The sequence below is a fragment of the Schistocerca serialis genome, unplaced genomic scaffold (genome assembly GCF_023864345.2).
Source record: "Schistocerca serialis cubense isolate TAMUIC-IGC-003099 unplaced genomic scaffold, iqSchSeri2.2 HiC_scaffold_684, whole genome shotgun sequence".
NCBI lineage: Eukaryota > Metazoa > Arthropoda > Insecta > Orthoptera > Acrididae > Schistocerca > Schistocerca serialis.
The window spans coordinates 28,741-48,376 of record NW_026048282.1 but is presented as its reverse complement, the minus strand read 5'-3'; positions in this window follow the sequence as shown (position 1 = coordinate 48,376).

The following is a 19,636-nucleotide window of genomic DNA, read 5'->3' as shown; positions in this document are numbered from 1 at the left end:
CGCTCGGTGTCTGGTCGTGGTCGTGGTCGTGCTGCTCCCCCGTCTGTCGGCGGTTTCCGACGTCGTCTGTACGTTTTTGTTCGTTTGCGGCGTGCCTGCCGACGTCGTCCCGTCGCGACCTTTCAACCGAAAGTGTGGCGCCCGAAGGTGAACGAACGTAACCCTGACCTCGGCGCTTTACGCTGAGCCGAGCGAACCGAACCGAACCGAACCGAACCTAACCTGTGGTGTGGCGAGGTGAGCTCAGCCTGTGAGCCCCTAACGTCTACGTAAGGTAAGCTGTCCGGCTCACGCCTCACGTTCGAACGCTTTTTTTTAACCTACGTTTGACGCTTCTTAACCTAGCACTGACCCCTTAACCTAACGTGTAACCTAACCTAACCTAACCTAACCTAACCTAACCTAACCTAACCTAACCTAACCTAACCTCTGACGCCTGACGTGTTTGAATGCTTAACCTAAGTTTGACGCTTAACCTAACCCACGTCCACCTAACCTAACCTAACGTAGACGTGTAAACGTAATGTGTAACGCGTAACGTGTAAGGTCGGCTGTCGTGTGTGCTTGACGGCAGATTGGGTTGGTCTGTAGATTCGGATTGCGGTTTGCCTCGGTCGAGGGGTTGGGTCGGAAGCGGCGAGGGGCGGCGGCGCCTGTTGCGCAGGCGGCGTCCGTTTGCGGCGGGCAATTGTTGAGAAACGGCTGTGAATGTTGGCGGGCGAGAGGAGGAGGACGGCGCGCGATGTGGCCCGACGGCTGCGGGCCGATCGGGAAACGGCGGGAGGGCGACGGAAGGCGATGGGGCGGCGGAGGCGCGTTTGCACGGCCGTCATCGCCGCACGCCTCGGCTTGTGTGGCTGTGGCGCCGGCCGCGCTGGCCGGGCTGCCGCGGCGACGGTGTGGGAGTTTTGCCGAAGGTTTGGCCATTGTGGCGGGTCGTCGGCTGGGGCTGTGGGGGCGGCATTTGGGCGGGGGCGGCGATTCTCGGCGGGCCGACCCAGGCTGTAGCGCGCGGTAGCTGCAGTTTGGCCGTGGTTTGCGGCGCTGCCGTGGCGACTGGTTGGCGACTGTGGTGTGGCTGTGTGTAGCCCCATCCTCGGTGGTTTGAAAGGCGCGGGCGGTTGTGGCGCAGGTTTGGGGCTGCTCCGCACAGGCTGTCGGACGTTGGGCGGTAGCAAGCGCGGGAGGCGCGGCGCGGCGGCGCGCAGAGTGGCGGCCGCTCTCTCGGCCGTCCGCGCCCGCCCGCGACACTGGCTGGGCCTTGTGATTCTCTGCTCTGCTGCTGTGCTGTGCTTGCGTGCCTGCCTGCCGTCCCGCTCGCTCTCGCTGTGTGTTACGCGCGTCGTCGAAATGGCAGATCAGGCGGCTACGAACGAGACTGCTGCGGCACCCGCCGCCACCGGCACTACGAAGAAGGCCAAGTCTGCGTCGTCTGCGAAGAAGCCGCGCGCCAAGCCTGCGCACCCGCGCACCTCTGAGATGGTGACGGCCGCCATCAAGAGTCTGAAGGAGCGCGGCGGGTCGTCGCTGCAGGCGATCAAGAAGTACATAGCCGCGCACTACAAGCTGGACGCGGAGAAGCTGGCGCCGTTTATCAAGAAGTACCTCAAGTCGGCCGTCGTGGCGGGCGAGCTGGTGCAGACGAAGGGGAAGGGCGCGTCCGGCTCGTTCAAGCTTGCCGGCGCCGGCGGCGGGGGGGCGGCCGAGGGCGGCAAGGCTCGTGCTGGCGGTGCCAAGAAGAAGCGCGCCGCTCCGGCCAGCAAGGAGAAGAAGGGCGCCCGTGCGGCCGGCGCAAAGAAGGCTGGTGGCGTGAAGGCGGCGACCGGTCGGAAGGCGGGCGCCGCCAAGAAGGCGTCTGCGGCGTCGGCCGCTCCCGCGGGTGCGAAGAAGGCGGCTGCGGCCAAGCCGGCCAAGGCCAAGTCGCCGTCGAAGGCGAAGAAGGCCGCCAAGGTTCCGACGAAGAAGCCGAAGGCGCCGCGCCCGAAGAAGGCGACGACGCCGTCTAAGGCGAAGGCTTCGCCCAAGAAGAAGAAGTAGAGTAGAGGAGAAAGAGATGGGAGAAAGGAAGGGTTTGGCGCTTGACTCCGTCGTCCCCACCCCCCGTCGTCGTCTAGTGGCGCGCAAGAGACGCGCGGCCCAAAACGGCCCTTCTCAGGGCCATCAAAGCACGTCGGGGAAGGTTTTGATTGTCGTGTTGCGTTTGGTGTGGGTGTCTGTCTGTCTGGCGTTTCTGTATGCCCGTGGGGATGCTGTTTGCGTGCCGTGGTGGTTGGATTGCGGGGGTCGGTGGCGGGTGTGGGCGGCGGTAGCGGTAAGCGGTGTTGTTGTTGTTGTTGTTGTCGTGGTTGATTGTCGCCGTGTTTGTGGCGGCGGCCGACGGTTGGTTTTCTGTCACGTTGTTTAGTTTGAATACGTTGGTTGGCTTGCCTGCGTTCGTTCTTCTCGGATGTCTGTCTTGTCGAGTCGTGTCTGGTCTTTGTTTTGTTTTGTTCCTTTGTGTGTGTGTGTGTGTTATGTTTTGCAACGGGGGGCACGTTGAGATGCGGAAGGAGTCGGCGGGGATTTCGGTGGCGTGTAGAGGGAGCGAGCGCGCCTGCCTGGCCGTTGGAGTGGAGTGCGGGTTTTTTTTGTTTTCGAAACGAAAGCGGCGGCCGGCCAGCCACCCGTGCGGTGTGACGTCGGCCGTTGGGTATTGTGCGCTTTGAGCGCCGGGGAGGAATGATGTGTGATTGTTGCGCGCCGCTAGCAGGCAGGCAGAGTGAGCGGGTGTGGCGGACGGACGGGAAGTGGTGGTTTTTGTTTTTGGGTTGCGGGGCGAGAGGCAGGCGACCGACAAAGTTTGCTCGCGACGGAGAGATGTTAGTGGCCCTGAAAAGGGCCGTTTTTTGTTTGTGCGGTGCGGTGCCGCGGCGCGGTTTAGGCGCGCTCGCCGCGGATGCGGCGCGCGAGCTGGATGTCCTTGGGCATGATGGTGACGCGCTTGGCGTGGATTGCGCACAGGTTGGTGTCTTCGAAGAGGCCGACGAGGTAGGCCTCGCTGGCCTCCTGCAGGGCCATGACTGCGGAGCTCTGGAAGCGCAGGTCGGTCTTGAAGTCCTGGGCGATCTCGCGCACTAGGCGCTGGAATGGCAGCTTGCGGATGAGCAGCTCTGTGCTCTTCTGGTAGCGCCTGATTTCTCGCAGGGCGACGGTGCCCGGCCTGTAGCGGTGGGGCTTCTTGACGCCTCCGGTGGCGGGCGCGCTCTTCCTCGCCGCCTTGGTGGCGAGCTGTTTGCGCGGCGCCTTTCCGCCGGTGGACTTGCGGGCCGTTTGCTTTGTGCGGGCCATGGCGGTAGCGGTAGCGGTAGCGGTAGCGGAGCGGCGTGCGTGGAGGTTAGGTGCGGCGCGGCGTCCGGTGCTGCCTTGACAACGGGCCCGCGCGCCTCCGTGCTGCGCTTATATGCCCTCGGTTGCGCGTGGTGGGGGGAGGGCGGGCCAGAGTCTATATAGGGGGGCGGCGGGCGCGCTGGGCGCAGACCGTAGCCGACTCGCCAGCCGCTGCAGCTGCTGTTTGTGCACGTTTTGCTTTGCCCGAGGAAGGAAGGATGACAGGCCGCGGCAAGGGAGGAAAGGGGCTCGGCAAGGGTGGCGCCAAGCGGCACCGCAAGGTGTTGCGCGACAACATCCAGGGCATCACGAAGCCCGCCATCCGCCGCCTGGCTCGCAGGGGCGGCGTGAAGCGCATCTCTGGTCTGATCTACGAGGAGACCCGCGGGGTGCTGAAGGTGTTCCTGGAGAACGTGATCCGCGACGCGGTGACGTACACTGAGCACGCCAAGCGCAAGACTGTGACGGCCATGGACGTGGTGTACGCCCTGAAGAGGCAGGGGCGCACCCTGTACGGTTTCGGCGGTTAGGCTGCGTCGCAGCGGGCGCTGGCCTTCCCGCGGCCGTGCTTGTGGGTGGGAGAGACTAGAAAACGGCCCTTTTCAGGGCCACCACACTGTTCGGAAGTTGAAAAGTGCGAAAGAGTCTGTGTTGTTGCTGCGTGTGTGCGCTGTGTTGTTTGTTTGTTTGTTTCCGTGTTTGAGCGACGTGATGTGACTGGGAGGGGAGAAGGAAAGGAAACGTGTCATGTGGCTGGCTGTGTGTGGAGCTGCTTCGTTTGTGTGTCGTTGTATCGATCGCGACGGAGATGGCGGGCTGTGTGTTGTTGTGCGAGAGGCGGTGATTATTTGCTTGCGTGGTTTGGCTCTGTGTGTTTGTTTGCGGCGGCGTTGGGGTTTCCGAGGCAAGGCGGCCGGATCAGCTGTTTCGTTCGTGTCGACGGCCGTTGCGCGCGGGAGTGGAGGGCGGTGTGTCGACACGCCTCCCTTTAACAATGGTCATTATTGCTGCCGTTGTCGGTTTGGAAGGCGACTGCGACCGTGCAAAATGTGTGTGTGTGTGTGTGTTGGGCCACACGGGCTGTGTGGACGACAAGATGGCGGACGTGCGCCGGCGGCGGCTGTGCTGTGAAAGTGCAAAGTTAAAAACAAAACAAGGTGCGGCGAGGACGACTGAAATTTTGCTTTGGACGTAGGTTTGTGTGGTGGCCCTGAAAAGGGCCGATTGTTGTGGGCCGAGCCGAGCCGGCAAAGCGCGTTGCGTGCAGGGGAGCACGCGGCGCTGCGATTGCCTGGCCTCCTTTAGGCCTTCTTCTCGGTCTTCTTTGGCAGCAGGACGGCCTGGATGTTGGGCAGGACACCACCCTGTGCGATGGTGACGCCCGACAGGAGCTTGTTGAGCTCCTCGTCGTTGCGGATGGCAAGCTGCAGGTGGCGCGGGATGATGCGCGTCTTCTTGTTGTCGCGGGCCGCGTTTCCGGCCAGCTCGAGCACCTCAGCCGCGAGGTACTCCATGACGGCGGCGAGGTAGACGGGCGCCCCGGCGCCGACGCGCTCTGCGTAGTTTCCCTTGCGCAGGAGGCGGTGGATTCTGCCGACCGGGAACTGGAGCCCAGCCCTGCTTGAGCGGGACTTTGACTTGCCCTTGACTTTGCCTCCCTTTCCGCGTCCGGACATGGCGATGGGCTAGCGACGGTGCACACGAAACGGAAACGAAAACGACCGGTGCGAGCGGCAGCGAGTCGAGCAGCGGAGTGCGTGCCGGCGCAGCCGGGGTGGGGGTGCTTTATGGGCTCGGGTGCGGCGGCCGGTTGCGCGCGCGCCCCATTGGTCGGCGGCCGCAACAGGGCGAGCTGGTAAAGGTGCGGCGGCGGCTGGCGGCGGGTGCCACTGTGTGGGGAGACGCTGACTAGAGCGGAGCGCTTGCTACTGGTGTTGCTGCTGCCGTACGTTGGTTCGAGATGCCGCCCAAGACTAGCGGGAAGGCCGCCAAGAAGGCTGGCAAGGCGCAGAAGAACATTTCGAAGGGCGACAAGAAGAAGAAGCGCAAGAGGAAGGAGAGCTATGCCATCTACATCTACAAGGTGCTGAAGCAGGTGCACCCTGACACGGGCATCTCGTCGAAGGCGATGAGCATCATGAACAGCTTCGTGAACGACATTTTCGAGCGCATTGCGGCCGAGGCTTCTCGCCTGGCGCACTACAACAAGCGCTCGACCATCACGTCCCGCGAGATCCAGACCGCTGTGCGGCTGTTGCTGCCTGGCGAGCTGGCCAAGCACGCCGTGAGCGAGGGCACGAAGGCGGTGACCAAGTACACGAGCTCCAAGTAAGGAGGTGGCTCTGGAATGGAAGGAAGGATGGAGAAGGCTCCTCCGTTGCGAGAGCGGCAAAACGGCCCTTTTCAGGGCCACCAACTTGCCTTTTGCGGGAAGGGCGGAATTGTTGTTGTTGTTTGTGTGGACGGCTGTGATGTATGTGTGCATTTTGATTGTGGGTGGGGGGGCGCGTCAAAGCGTGTTGCGCGGGGTACGGCCACGAGGTTGGTCGCCGTGGCGTGGAATGGTGGCACGCCTCGTTGGCGTGGTTTTTGACCCATTGGTGTTGTTGGTGTGTGTGTGTGTGTGTGTGTGTGTGTGTGTGTGTGTGTGTGTGTGTGTGTGTGTGTGTGTGTGTTACCCGTCTGCGAGGGGGGACAGTGTGATCGGCGACTTTTGTGTCACCGTAACGACGGCCGTTTGCGGGTTTGTTTTTTTGCACATCATACATGGCGAGGGTGAAATGTGAAATGTTTTTGTTTGGTTTTTTTTTGCCGCCCACTATTCCCTTTGCTGTACGCCGAGTTTGACAATGGTGCGACGTAACTGCAGCGTGGAGGTGTGTGAGTGACGTTGAAATGAACGTGCCATTAAGACGCATTGTTGTTGTATTGTACTGTACGTGTACGGCGACACGCACGATGATGTACCATTCGACTCTGATGTTTGATAGCCGTGTCTGACTGATTGCGTACGACGCACGCACACCGATGTCGTCATTCAAGATGCACGCTAGACGACGACGGCGGCGGCGGCGGTCGTTTGTTTGGCGAATGTCTGTACACGTGTTTGTCTGTGTCCATCCGGTATGTATTTGTTTGTTTGAAAGTGTTTTGTGTGTCGGTGACGTGGTCCGATCCGTCGCCCCCTGAGTAACTGTCGATCGGCGCGATAGACCGGCGTCACGCAACTGAACCGAAGTCTTGGGCACACCCGTCATACTGTTGTACACCGTCGCGCTGAGAACGGTAACGAAAGGTTGACTTTGATCGGTCGAATGTCTGGGCAGAACGTGAGGAATGAGGCAAGAGTGCAAGGAGGGGGGGCAAAAGAGAGAGGAAGGGAAAAAGGGGAGAAACGCATTCGTAGAGCAACGGAACGTTCCCGTGTCGGAGGCGTATTGGAGCCGCACTGAAATGCGTTTAACGGCGGCGCGGCTGCAAGTGTCTGCCGTGGTGAACGTTACCTTTGACGGCTGCATTGGGCTTTGCCTTTGCTTTTGCTTTCGCGTTCGCTTTCGCTTTCCCGGATGTACGTAACGTTTGTTGATATGGTTCTGAGGAAGAGTGTATGACAGTGCCGTGCCGTCCATGTTCGTGTGCCCTCCCATTGTGTGTAATGCTATTGTCTGTGTACTTGAATGATGTATGTAGGTGTTAGTGGACATGTTTTACCAGTGGGGGGGAAATGGATCGTCGATAGTTGCCGTCACTCTGTCACGGTCGAGATGACGCACCCTCCGTACAGAAAGGTGTCGAGAAAGTGAGTGTGTGTGTGTGTGTGTGTGTGTGTGTGTGTGCGTCCGTGAATTGGCAGTGTTTGGAGGTGGGCGTGCCCTGGATGTGGCCCGGAAAAGGCTGTTCGTTAGGCGGTAGTGTTGTGTGGACAGGGGAGGGGCATGCGTAACGCTGCTGGCATGGCATTTCGGGAGATGGGAGGGGGCAAACGAGGAAACGAGGAGCGGCGGCCAAAGACGGGACGGGGAGGGGCGCGGTGTGGGTGGCTTGCGCCTGTGCTCGGCGTTGTGGTTTGTGCAAAAGAGGAGGAGAAAAACAATGTGAGTTGCCAGGGAGGGGAGCGGTGTTGTGTTGTGGTTGTCGTGGTGTAGCCGCAGACGCGGCTGTCAGTGAACGTGGCGAGACGGACGGATGCGCGGAGGGGCGGGGGCGGCGCATTTCGCCGGTGCCGTGCCGTGCCATGCCTGAAAGCCGCGTGGTCGCTGTGTTGTTGGTGGCGTGGGGGCGAGGAGAGTACCGCACGGGTGTGCTTGTGCGCCGGAAATGGCACACTGCGCCCGCCCGTCTTGGAGGCTGATGGCTGTGGTGTGGAAATGGGGCGCGGTGATGTTGAAGCAGTTGAAGAACAGAAAAGAAACGAAGAAAACGGAAGGCGTGATGCGGCGGTGGTGGTGAGAGCGGGAAAAAAAAAAAAAAAAAAAAAAAAAGAAGGAAAAACAACAAGAAACAAAAAAGAAAACAAAAAGTCTATCAATATTAAAATGGAAATGGAAATGGAAATGGACCCAGGTATAACCTCCCTGCACAAATAGCAGAGAGTCCGATGATAATAAAAATGTGCCAGAATGTTAACGTCCCTACAAAACAAACCCAACGATAATATTAATGAAAGAGTGAACCGTATGTAACATTGCAACAGACATAACGAAACCTGATAAATTGTATAAGGGCAGCAGCGTTGACCTTTGGCCCTGTATTCAGAATAAAAAGAGCCAAAGATCGTTACCCCAATGAAAAAGACACTGAAACACGTATGTAACATAGTAGCGATGGCGAGACATTGTAGCATCTGTGACCAGAGAGTTTGCGCTGGACTGCGCGAGTGTTGCGAGCGGTTCTCAGTCAGTCAGTCTGTCAGTAGTCGTTGCGAGTCCGTAGCTCTGTGTAGTTGAGGGCTGTACTCTGTCAGTAGTCGTCGCGTTCAGTACGCTAATAGTCGTCATGCAGAGCGGTCGGTCAGTAGTAGCAGCCGAGTGCGGTTGTGTGATGTAGGCGGTCGGCAACACTGGTCAAGATGGTGAATAAGGTATACTGTTTAATTAATATAATCATTAGATAATGAAAAATTGTAATTATTCTCCAACAAGTTCCCCAATAATAATTTTTATTTCAAAAGCATTTTTCAAACATTTAATTTTTTATTGAACTAAAGAGTTCGTTGCACTTCACATTTCATTCCACTTCTTTGAAGAAAAATGTCACTAAAATCACAAAAAAAGAGAATATTATTATTTGCAATGCAGTTCCTCCAAGCGCTGCGCAACAACCAGAGCAGAAATGTGACGTCCATTTATTCGGAGGTAAGACTTTAATTCTGATTGTTTTGCACAGGGCCAAAGACCGATATTTCGGTTTAATTGAAGTTTCTTGTCACTGAACGGACTTTTTTAAATGTTGTGTGAAGACTTTATATTTGAGTCAGATTGCGAATTTCACATTGTTGTTGCCATTTTCAATACCTCTCATTGTGGGCGAGGTTACAATTAGCGCCAATGTCCATTAGCATCCGTAAATAACATTGTCCATTATTTTAAATTTTGCTGGGAGGTTACAACACACACACAAAAAAAAAAACAAAAAATTGCATTTATATCCGCTCCTCAATTGTAGATACCCCTTACACAGCTGTGTGCAATGAATGAGTGCTGGCTGGTAATTAATTGCACTCCTTGGAGGGAAATGCCATAGGAAGTAGTCTTTAAAAAGTGAATGTTTTTCGTTAAGAGACAAAAGTTACTTTAGAAAAAAAGTAATAGTGGGGCTTTTGTTGTTGAACAAAATAAGTACAATGAACATACGTTATCAGATTTGCGCAATGCAGCGTCACACCACCTTTTGATTATAACACAATATACTATACATCGTCCCGAACCGTGACCAGAGTCGCGAGACGAGCAGAGCACGCCGCCGACGCCCGCTCAGTACAACCGTCCACCCGCTACTACTGTCGACCGACTACTACCTCTCCCGACTCGCGCTACAATATATATAACAACTGTTCCTGGCGACCCGGTGCGTGCCACTACTGTCGTCTGGCGCGGTCCAAGCGCCGACTAGCAGCGATAAAGAACTCTCTGGTCAGACAGAGATGCTGTCATGCCTCGCCATCGCTCTGGTAATGAATACATACGTGTTGCAGCGTGCGTACCACCGGAACACGCAGTGGCGGAGCCAAAGACTGTGTTGTCGAGGTCGAGTGCGAGTGGGAAGAGAGGCAGCGTCGGCACGGAGATGCAAGCGAGCGCGAGACGCACGGGGGCTGCGGCGTGGCGCGTTTGCGGTCGGCGCCTTTGGTGGCAACGGCCGGGACAAGCAGCGGTGTATGGTGTGGTGCGGGGCGGACAGGGGCGGCGGTGGACGGGGAGGAGGCGGCGCGACGACGGCATGGGGGCGAAAACGGGACGGGGGACGGCGGATGTTGAGAGGCGTCACGCGCGGACAGGACACAGACACAGAGACACACAGATTGGAAAGGGAGGGTGCGCGGTAGTAGTTGGGAATGTGCGTACCGTGCGGGATGGGAGTGGGCGAGGAACACGGTCGTGGCCCCTGTTTTGGGTGCGTGTGATGACGTCGGTGTGTTGTGGGAAGGGAAGGTGCTGTGGCGGCGGCGCGTAATGGGCGTAGGCCGAAAAGAGAAAGGAACGTGGGCAGTGTGTTGGCAAGCGTCGGTTCGACTGCGACGTTGATGGGCAGGGCAGGGCAGGGCAAGGTTAATGGTGGTAGGAGTAGGCGTGTGGGCGCAAAAAATCTGCCGCTGCAGGCGGTGCCGTAACCGCCATGGCGGGAAGGAGAGAGGGCCAAAGAAAGAAAGAAAGAAAGAAAGAAAGAAAGAAAGAAAGAAGAAAACAAAAAAAAAAAAAGGAGGGGGGGGGGGGGCGAAAGTGGAGAGGCGGTGGTGTGAGAAGGGCGGGGGCGGAAGGAAGGCAGGAAGGACAAGAGGCGAGGCGACGGCTTGCTTTGTGTATCGGTCGGTCTCTGGCTATGCTTCGTTTTCTGCAGCAGGGTCGGTGCGCGGCGTGGCTCGCGGCAGTGGGAACGCCTGGTGGCTGGACGGCCAGCAATGCGGTTGGATGGGCGGCCACAGCACCGCACCTGTGCCCGAGGAGGAGACGCTGGCGGCGGGCCCTGAGGTGAGGCCGGCTCGGCTGGGGCTGTGGATGTGTAGGTGTGCGCCGCTGCTGCAACAACGAGTAAAACGCGAGAAGGAGGGATGGCGGTAGAGAGAGAGAAAAAAAAAAAAAAAAAAAAAAAAAAAGGTCGTGTTGTGTTGATGCGCAGGCAGACGCGTACAGAGGGACGAGCCCGGTCTGCAGCAGGGTGTGGCCGTGCCGAGTGCAGAGCAGCGGCGGCTCGGTTCGGTTCGGCCCGGCCCGGCGGGCCGCGCTGTTGTCGCGGACGTGAGCGCCCCCTGGCGGGTGGCCGGAGGCGGCGCGGCGTGTTGGACGTGTGGCTGGTGGCAGTGCACAATTTGCGAGTGGCTGGCGGTGTGGTGTGGCGGTTGGCGCGTCGGGCGGCGGAGAGGTATGTGTTGCGGGCGCCCTTTGCTGCGCTGCGTCGTTGCGTGTGCCGTACAGGGCGGGCGCTTGTCGACTGTGTGGGCGGTGTGGCGAATTGGCGTGAAACGGCTGCCGAGAGGTGTGTGGTAGCGAGCCGGTCGGTGGTGTCAGTGCGAAGGGGAATGTGCGTGCGTTTGGCGGTTTCGGTGTGCTTTTTGCGGCGTGAGAGTGGGAATTAGTGGGGCCGGCTGTTGTGTTGGTTCCTTGTGTCTTGTGTCGCGTAGCTTGATGGCAACGTGGAAGGACGCCGGTTTCGTTTCGAGCCTTGCGTGTGGTTGTCGACGTTGACTGGTTGGCGTGTGCCGATGCACGTGCATGTGTGGGTCGCGAGTGCGTTTTTGGCTGGCTGTGTGTGTGTGTGTGTGTGTGTGTGTGTGTGTTTTGGGGGGGAAGGGGGAGGCGGTGGTGAAAGTGCAGTCGTTGCCACGGGCGTCGTCGGGTTTGGCTGGGGCTGGGGCTGGGGCTGTGCGTCGTGGCGGAAAGGTGGTAGGTTGCGGGAAGCGAGCCCGTCGTTGACGGTGTCGCGTGAGTTGTGAATCGAGTGGGGCGCGGGGCGCGGGACAGGAGCAGCGTGCCGCTGCGTCGTGGTCGTCAGCAGAGGCTGTGCGTGTGCTTGTCCTTTTTGTGGGCGGTTCGTGCGAGGCGTTTTTGTTTTGTGTTGCCCTAGTTGTTAGTTTATTTTGTTTGTGTTTGTTATTTTGAGACGACGACTGGTTGGTGGCGTGCGCGCGAAGTGGCGGTGTGCGCTTCCCGTGTCGTTTGTGTTGTTTGGTTTTTTTGTGGTTTTTTTTTTTTTTTTTTTTTTTTTTTTTTTTTTTTGCACTGGGCCCCGGTGGGTGGGTGCGTGTGTGTCGATTGCCGGCTGGCGAAAGGTGCGCCATCGGCGGGGTGGGTCGCCGGCACAAGTAGAGGCGGCGGCGTTGTTGCTGTTGTTGTGTGGTGTTTGTTTTGTTCGGCTGTGTCGGCGAGCTGTGTTGCGGTGCGTGTGAATGGTGGTGCAAAAGTGCTGGCGTTGGGGCTGCGACTGCGACGGCGGCGAGCCGCGGGCGCGCCATTGATAGTGATGTTGTGAACAGCGGCTGTGTACGGTAGTGGTGTTGTTGTAGCACGACGTGCATCCGGGCCGGCGCGGAAAGCGCAGTTGCGGGCGGTTGCCCTTCGGTGCCAGCCATGTCGCGTGAGCGGCGGGTTGCTCTGGTGTCGACACGTGGTGCTCTGGGTTGTTGTGTGGTGCCCTTTGGCCGGTGGGGGTGGTTCGCGTGTGTCTCGTTCGCGCTCGGTGTCTGGTCGTGGTCGTGGTCGTGCTGCTCCCCCGTCTGTCGGCGGTTTCCGACGTCGTCTGTACGTTTTTGTTCGTTTGCGGCGTGCCTGCCGACGTCGTCCCGTCGCGACCTTTCAACCGAAAGTGTGGCGCCCGAAGGTGAACGAACGTAACCCTGACCTCGGCGCTTTACGCTGAGCCGAGCGAACCGAACCGAACCGAACCGAACCTAACCTGTGGTGTGGCGAGGTGAGCTCAGCCTGTGAGCCCCTAACGTCTACGTAAGGTAAGCTGTCCGGCTCACGCCTCACGTTCGAACGCTTTTTTTTAACCTACGTTTGACGCTTCTTAACCTAGCACTGACCCCTTAACCTAACGTGTAACCTAACCTAACCTAACCTAACCTAACCTAACCTAACCTAACCTAACCTAACCTAACCTCTGACGCCTGACGTGTTTGAATGCTTAACCTAAGTTTGACGCTTAACCTAACCCACGTCCACCTAACCTAACCTAACGTAGACGTGTAAACGTAATGTGTAACGCGTAACGTGTAAGGTCGGCTGTCGTGTGTGCTTGACGGCAGATTGGGTTGGTCTGTAGATTCGGATTGCGGTTTGCCTCGGTCGAGGGGTTGGGTCGGAAGCGGCGAGGGGCGGCGGCGCCTGTTGCGCAGGCGGCGTCCGTTTGCGGCGGGCAATTGTTGAGAAACGGCTGTGAATGTTGGCGGGCGAGAGGAGGAGGACGGCGCGCGATGTGGCCCGACGGCTGCGGGCCGATCGGGAAACGGCGGGAGGGCGACGGAAGGCGATGGGGCGGCGGAGGCGCGTTTGCACGGCCGTCATCGCCGCACGCCTCGGCTTGTGTGGCTGTGGCGCCGGCCGCGCTGGCCGGGCTGCCGCGGCGACGGTGTGGGAGTTTTGCCGAAGGTTTGGCCATTGTGGCGGGTCGTCGGCTGGGGCTGTGGGGGCGGCATTTGGGCGGGGGCGGCGATTCTCGGCGGGCCGACCCAGGCTGTAGCGCGCGGTAGCTGCAGTTTGGCCGTGGTTTGCGGCGCTGCCGTGGCGACTGGTTGGCGACTGTGGTGTGGCTGTGTGTAGCCCCATCCTCGGTGGTTTGAAAGGCGCGGGCGGTTGTGGCGCAGGTTTGGGGCTGCTCCGCACAGGCTGTCGGACGTTGGGCGGTAGCAAGCGCGGGAGGCGCGGCGCGGCGGCGCGCAGAGTGGCGGCCGCTCTCTCGGCCGTCCGCGCCCGCCCGCGACACTGGCTGGGCCTTGTGATTCTCTGCTCTGCTGCTGTGCTGTGCTTGCGTGCCTGCCTGCCGTCCCGCTCGCTCTCGCTGTGTGTTACGCGCGTCGTCGAAATGGCAGATCAGGCGGCTACGAACGAGACTGCTGCGGCACCCGCCGCCACCGGCACTACGAAGAAGGCCAAGTCTGCGTCGTCTGCGAAGAAGCCGCGCGCCAAGCCTGCGCACCCGCGCACCTCTGAGATGGTGACGGCCGCCATCAAGAGTCTGAAGGAGCGCGGCGGGTCGTCGCTGCAGGCGATCAAGAAGTACATAGCCGCGCACTACAAGCTGGACGCGGAGAAGCTGGCGCCGTTTATCAAGAAGTACCTCAAGTCGGCCGTCGTGGCGGGCGAGCTGGTGCAGACGAAGGGGAAGGGCGCGTCCGGCTCGTTCAAGCTCGCCGGCGGCGGGGGGGCGGCCGAGGGCGGCAAGGCTCGTGCTGGCGGTGCCAAGAAGAAGCGCGCCGCTCCGGCCAGCAAGGAGAAGAAGGGCGCCCGTGCGGCCGGCGCAAAGAAGGCTGGTGGCGTGAAGGCGGCGACCGGTCGGAAGGCGGGCGCCGCCAAGAAGGCGTCTGCGGCGTCGGCCGCTCCCGCGGGTGCGAAGAAGGCGGCTGCGGCCAAGCCGGCCAAGGCCAAGTCGCCGTCGAAGGCGAAGAAGGCCGCCAAGGTTCCGACGAAGAAGCCGAAGGCGCCGCGCCCGAAGAAGGCGACGACGCCGTCTAAGGCGAAGGCTTCGCCCAAGAAGAAGAAGTAGAGTAGAGGAGAAAGAGATGGGAGAAAGGAAGGGTTTGGCGCTTGACTCCGTCGTCCCCACCCCCCGTCGTCGTCTAGTGGCGCGCAAGAGACGCGCGGCCCAAAACGGCCCTTCTCAGGGCCATCAAAGCACGTCGGGGAAGGTTTTGATTGTCGTGTTGCGTTTGGTGTGGGTGTCTGTCTGTCTGGCGTTTCTGTATGCCCGTGGGGATGCTGTTTGCGTGCCGTGGTGGTTGGATTGCGGGGGTCGGTGGCGGGTGTGGGCGGCGGTAGCGGTAAGCGGTGTTGTTGTTGTTGTTGTTGTCGTGGTTGATTGTCGCCGTGTTTGTGGCGGCGGCCGACGGTTGGTTTTCTGTCACGTTGTTTAGTTTGAATACGTTGGTTGGCTTGCCTGCGTTCGTTCTTCTCGGATGTCTGTCTTGTCGAGTCGTGTCTGGTCTTTGTTTTGTTTTGTTCCTTTGTGTGTGTGTGTGTGTTATGTTTTGCAACGGGGGGCACGTTGAGATGCGGAAGGAGTCGGCGGGGATTTCGGTGGCGTGTAGAGGGAGCGAGCGCGCCTGCCTGGCCGTTGGCCGTCGGAGTGGAGTGCGGGTTTTTTTTGTTTTCGAAACGAAAGCGGCGGCCGGCCAGCCACCCGTGCGGTGTGACGTCGGCCGTTGGGTATTGTGCGCTTTGAGCGCCGGGGAGGGATGATGTGTGATTGTTGCGCGCCGCTAGCAGGCAGGCAGAGTGAGCGGGTGTGGCGGACGGACGGGAAGTGGTGGTTTTTGTTTTTGGGTTGCGGGGCGAGAGGCAGGCGACCGACAAAGTTTGCTCGCGACGGAGAGATGTTAGTGGCCCTGAAAAGGGCCGTTTTTTGTTTGTGCGGTGCGGTGCCGCGGCGCGGTTTAGGCGCGCTCGCCGCGGATGCGGCGCGCGAGCTGGATGTCCTTGGGCATGATGGTGACGCGCTTGGCGTGGATTGCGCACAGGTTGGTGTCTTCGAAGAGGCCGACGAGGTAGGCCTCGCTGGCCTCCTGCAGGGCCATGACTGCGGAGCTCTGGAAGCGCAGGTCGGTCTTGAAGTCCTGGGCGATCTCGCGCACTAGGCGCTGGAATGGCAGCTTGCGGATGAGCAGCTCTGTGCTCTTCTGGTAGCGCCTGATTTCTCGCAGGGCGACGGTGCCCGGCCTGTAGCGGTGGGGCTTCTTGACGCCTCCGGTGGCGGGCGCGCTCTTCCTCGCCGCCTTGGTGGCGAGCTGTTTGCGCGGCGCCTTTCCGCCGGTGGACTTGCGGGCCGTTTGCTTTGTGCGGGCCATGGCGGTAGCGGTAGCGGTAGCGGTAGCGGAGCGGCGTGCGTGGAGGTTAGGTGCGGCGCGGCGTCCGGTGCTGCCTTGACAACGGGCCCGCGCGCCTCCGTGCTGCGCTTATATGCCCTCGGTTGCGCGTGGTGGGGGGAGGGCGGGCCAGAGTCTATATAGGGGGGCGGCGGGCGCGCTGGGCGCAGACCGTAGCCGACTCGCCAGCCGCTGCAGCTGCTGTTTGTGCACGTTTTGCTTTGCCCGAGGAAGGAAGGATGACAGGCCGCGGCAAGGGAGGAAAGGGGCTCGGCAAGGGTGGCGCCAAGCGGCACCGCAAGGTGTTGCGCGACAACATCCAGGGCATCACGAAGCCCGCCATCCGCCGCCTGGCTCGCAGGGGCGGCGTGAAGCGCATCTCTGGTCTGATCTACGAGGAGACCCGCGGGGTGCTGAAGGTGTTCCTGGAGAACGTGATCCGCGACGCGGTGACGTACACTGAGCACGCCAAGCGCAAGACTGTGACGGCCATGGACGTGGTGTACGCCCTGAAGAGGCAGGGGCGCACCCTGTACGGTTTCGGCGGTTAGGCTGCGTCGCAGCGGGCGCTGGCCTTCCCGCGGCCGTGCTTGTGGGTGGGAGAGACTAGAAAACGGCCCTTTTCAGGGCCACCACACTGTTCGGAAGTTGAAAAGTGCGAAAGAGTCTGTGTTGTTGCTGCGTGTGTGCGCTGTGTTGTTTGTTTGTTTGTTTCCGTGTTTGAGCGACGTGATGTGACTGGGAGGGGAGAAGGAAAGGAAACGTGTCATGTGGCTGGCTGTGTGTGGAGCTGCTTCGTTTGTGTGTCGTTGTATCGATCGCGACGGAGATGGCGGGCTGTGTGTTGTTGTGCGAGAGGCGGTGATTATTTGCTTGCGTGGTTTGGCTCTGTGTGTTTGTTTGCGGCGGCGTTGGGGTTTCCGAGGCAAGGCGGCCGGATCAGCTGTTTCGTTCGTGTCGACGGCCGTTGCGCGCGGGAGTGGAGGGCGGTGTGTCGACACGCCTCCCTTTAACAATGGTCATTATTGCTGCCGTTGTCGGTTTGGAAGGCGACTGCGACCGTGCAAAATGTGTGTGTGTGTGTTGGGCCACACGGGCTGTGTGGACGACAAGATGGCGGACGTGCGCCGGCGGCGGCTGTGCTGTGACAGTGCAAAGTTAAAACAAAACAAGGTGCGGCGAGGACGACTGAAATTTTGCTTTGGACGTAGGTTTGTGTGGTGGCCCTGAAAAGGGCCGATTGTTGTGGGCCGAGCCGAGCCGGCAAAGCGCGTTGCGTGCAGGGGAGCACGCGGCGCTGCGATTGCCTGGCCTCCTTTAGGCCTTCTTCTCGGTCTTCTTTGGCAGCAGGACGGCCTGGATGTTGGGCAGGACACCACCCTGTGCGATGGTGACGCCCGACAGGAGCTTGTTGAGCTCCTCGTCGTTGCGGATGGCAAGCTGCAGGTGGCGCGGGATGATGCGCGTCTTCTTGTTGTCGCGGGCCGCGTTTCCGGCCAGCTCGAGCACCTCAGCCGCGAGGTACTCCATGACGGCGGCGAGGTAGACGGGCGCCCCGGCGCCGACGCGCTCTGCGTAGTTTCCCTTGCGCAGGAGGCGGTGGATTCTGCCGACCGGGAACTGGAGCCCAGCCCTGCTTGAGCGGGACTTTGACTTGCCCTTGACTTTGCCTCCCTTTCCGCGTCCGGACATGGCGATGGGCTAGCGACGGTGCACACGAAACGGAAACGAAAACGACCGGTGCGAGCGGCAGCGAGTCGAGCAGCGGAGTGCGTGCCGGCGCAGCTCTCTCTCGCATATATGACGTACTCGGACGTTGAGTAGTCTTGTGGTGGAGGTTTTTGTCCTTTGACATTTCCTCCAAGTCTATACGTTAAATTTTGCATTTTACATGCACCTTACTTTTAGTTTTTACCCTTGCTTTTTATGCTTTTTTGTTTTGTTAACCGCTACTTTGTTTATGGTAGTTTTTTTTTTTTTTTTTTTGTTTTGTTTTTAATTTAGGATGCATTTTGGCCTCCTGTATTTTAGGTTGTCTGTGTCGTAATTCCCTAAGTTGCTTATCAGTTGGTTATCGGAGTGGCTCGCAGTTTGGTAGAATGCTACCGCGAGTTCTCTGAATCTATCTTTCAGCATCTTTACTTCCGTTGCCTCGTGGGTGTCGGCAGTGGGGAAGCGCGTCCTGACGTGAATTGCCCGTCTGAGTGCCCGATTTTGGACTCTCTGCAGCCTTTGCAGGTGCGTTTTGGCTGCATAGCCCCAGACTGGGCAGGCATATTCGATGATAGGGCGGACAAGCGTACAGTACAGCCTCACTCCTGTAGTTGCCGCCAAGCTGCTTTCTGTATTTAGTATGGGGTAAATGTCGTTGAGTCTGGCACTGGCCTTCCTTCTGATGTCGTCGATATGTGTGCGCCATGTCAGTCTTTTGTCAAGCGTTACACCCAGGTATTTGGCCGTGGCCCTCCATGGGATGTCTCGTCTGTGTAGTCTTAGTTGTCTGTTTTGTCGTCGGCGGTGGGCAGGGTTGCGTTTGCCTCTCCTTTGGGTGAGCATTATTGCTTGTGTTTTCTCCCCATTTATTGTAATCCGCCATTTCCTGGCCCAGGCTTCCGTCTGGTGTAGAAGATTTTGGAGTCTTGTCGTCACTATCCCCCTATTTGTACTAACGGCGAAGAATGCCGTGTCGTCGGCGTATTGGGCTGTCTGGGTCTGTGGGGCAGATGGTGTGTCGGCCGTGTACAGGTTGTACAGTATTGGGCCTAACACCGAGCCCTGTGGTACTCCAGCTTCGATGGTGCGCTTTGAGGACCTCGCAGTGTCCACTTTGACGCAAAATGTGCGGTTGGCTAGGTAGCTCTTCAGGAGCTTAACGACATGGCCAGGGAATCCTAATGTGTACAATTTGTACAGTAGTCCAGTGTGCCACACACTGTCGAAGGCCTTGGCTACGTCTAGCAGCACTAGTCCACAGTAACCTTTCCGGTTAAAGGCTTCTGTTGCGGCTTCGACCACTCGCATGAGTTGTTGGGGTGCTGAGTGTTGGTTGCGAAATCCGAACTGGAATTTGGGGAGCATGTTCTCTCTTCTTATGTGCCTGTCTATGTGCACTAGAAGGAGGCGCTCGTACAGCTTACTCAGTGTTGGGAGTAGGCTTATGGGGCGATGGTGCTGGGGAAAGATGGGATCTTTTCCAGGCTTAGCGATCGCGACCACTTCCGCATGTTTCCACTGTTTAGGGAATTTTTGTGATCGCGTGATTTCGTTGAACGTCTCTGTCAATTTTTCTATCGCTAGCTGGGGCAGGTGCTTAAGCAGTTCATTGGTGAGGAGATCGTGTCCTGGGGCTTTCTTGTTGGGCAGCGATTTGATGGCTTTCGCTACCTCCTCCGTGGAGAAGGCAGGTGGATCGTCATCGACGTCGTCATCCGCTGCCAGAAATGCGGTTAGTTGTCTGCGGACCATTCTTTCATGTTCGTGATCCTGCGCCTCTGCTGGTGTGAACTGTTTCTCGAAGACGTCGGCGAGTGCGTTGGCTTTATCTTGGGCGCTGAACACTAGTCCTCTCTCGCCGTGCAGAGGCGGCATTCTTGCGCGTCTTTTAGTGAACTGCTTGGTGGCTTGCCAGAGGCTGTTGTCCTGCACTTTGAGAGCTGTAAGGCGGTTTGACCATTGCTGGTTTCTGTGCTCAGTGAGCGCCACCTTAAGTTCTCTCTGTAGCCTATTAAGCAGCTTCCTGGTGTCCGGATTTCGCGTAAGTTTCCATTCCTTCGCGGTCCTGTTTTTGTGCCTAATCTGGGCAAGCAGCTGGGGTGGCAGTCGCTGTGTGTGGGGAGGGGGCGGAGGTTGTTCAGGAGTTGCGCCCTGTGCTGCTTGCAGGACCGCGTCTGTGAGAGTACTCAGCGTTTGTTCTGTGTCCTCTGTCGGGAGCGGGGTGTTGGTAAGTTCTTCCATGACTTGTGTTTTGAATCTTTCCCAGTCGATGTGTTTGTACGAGGTTGAATGCTGGTTGCGCGGTAGCCAGCCGCCCATGTCAAT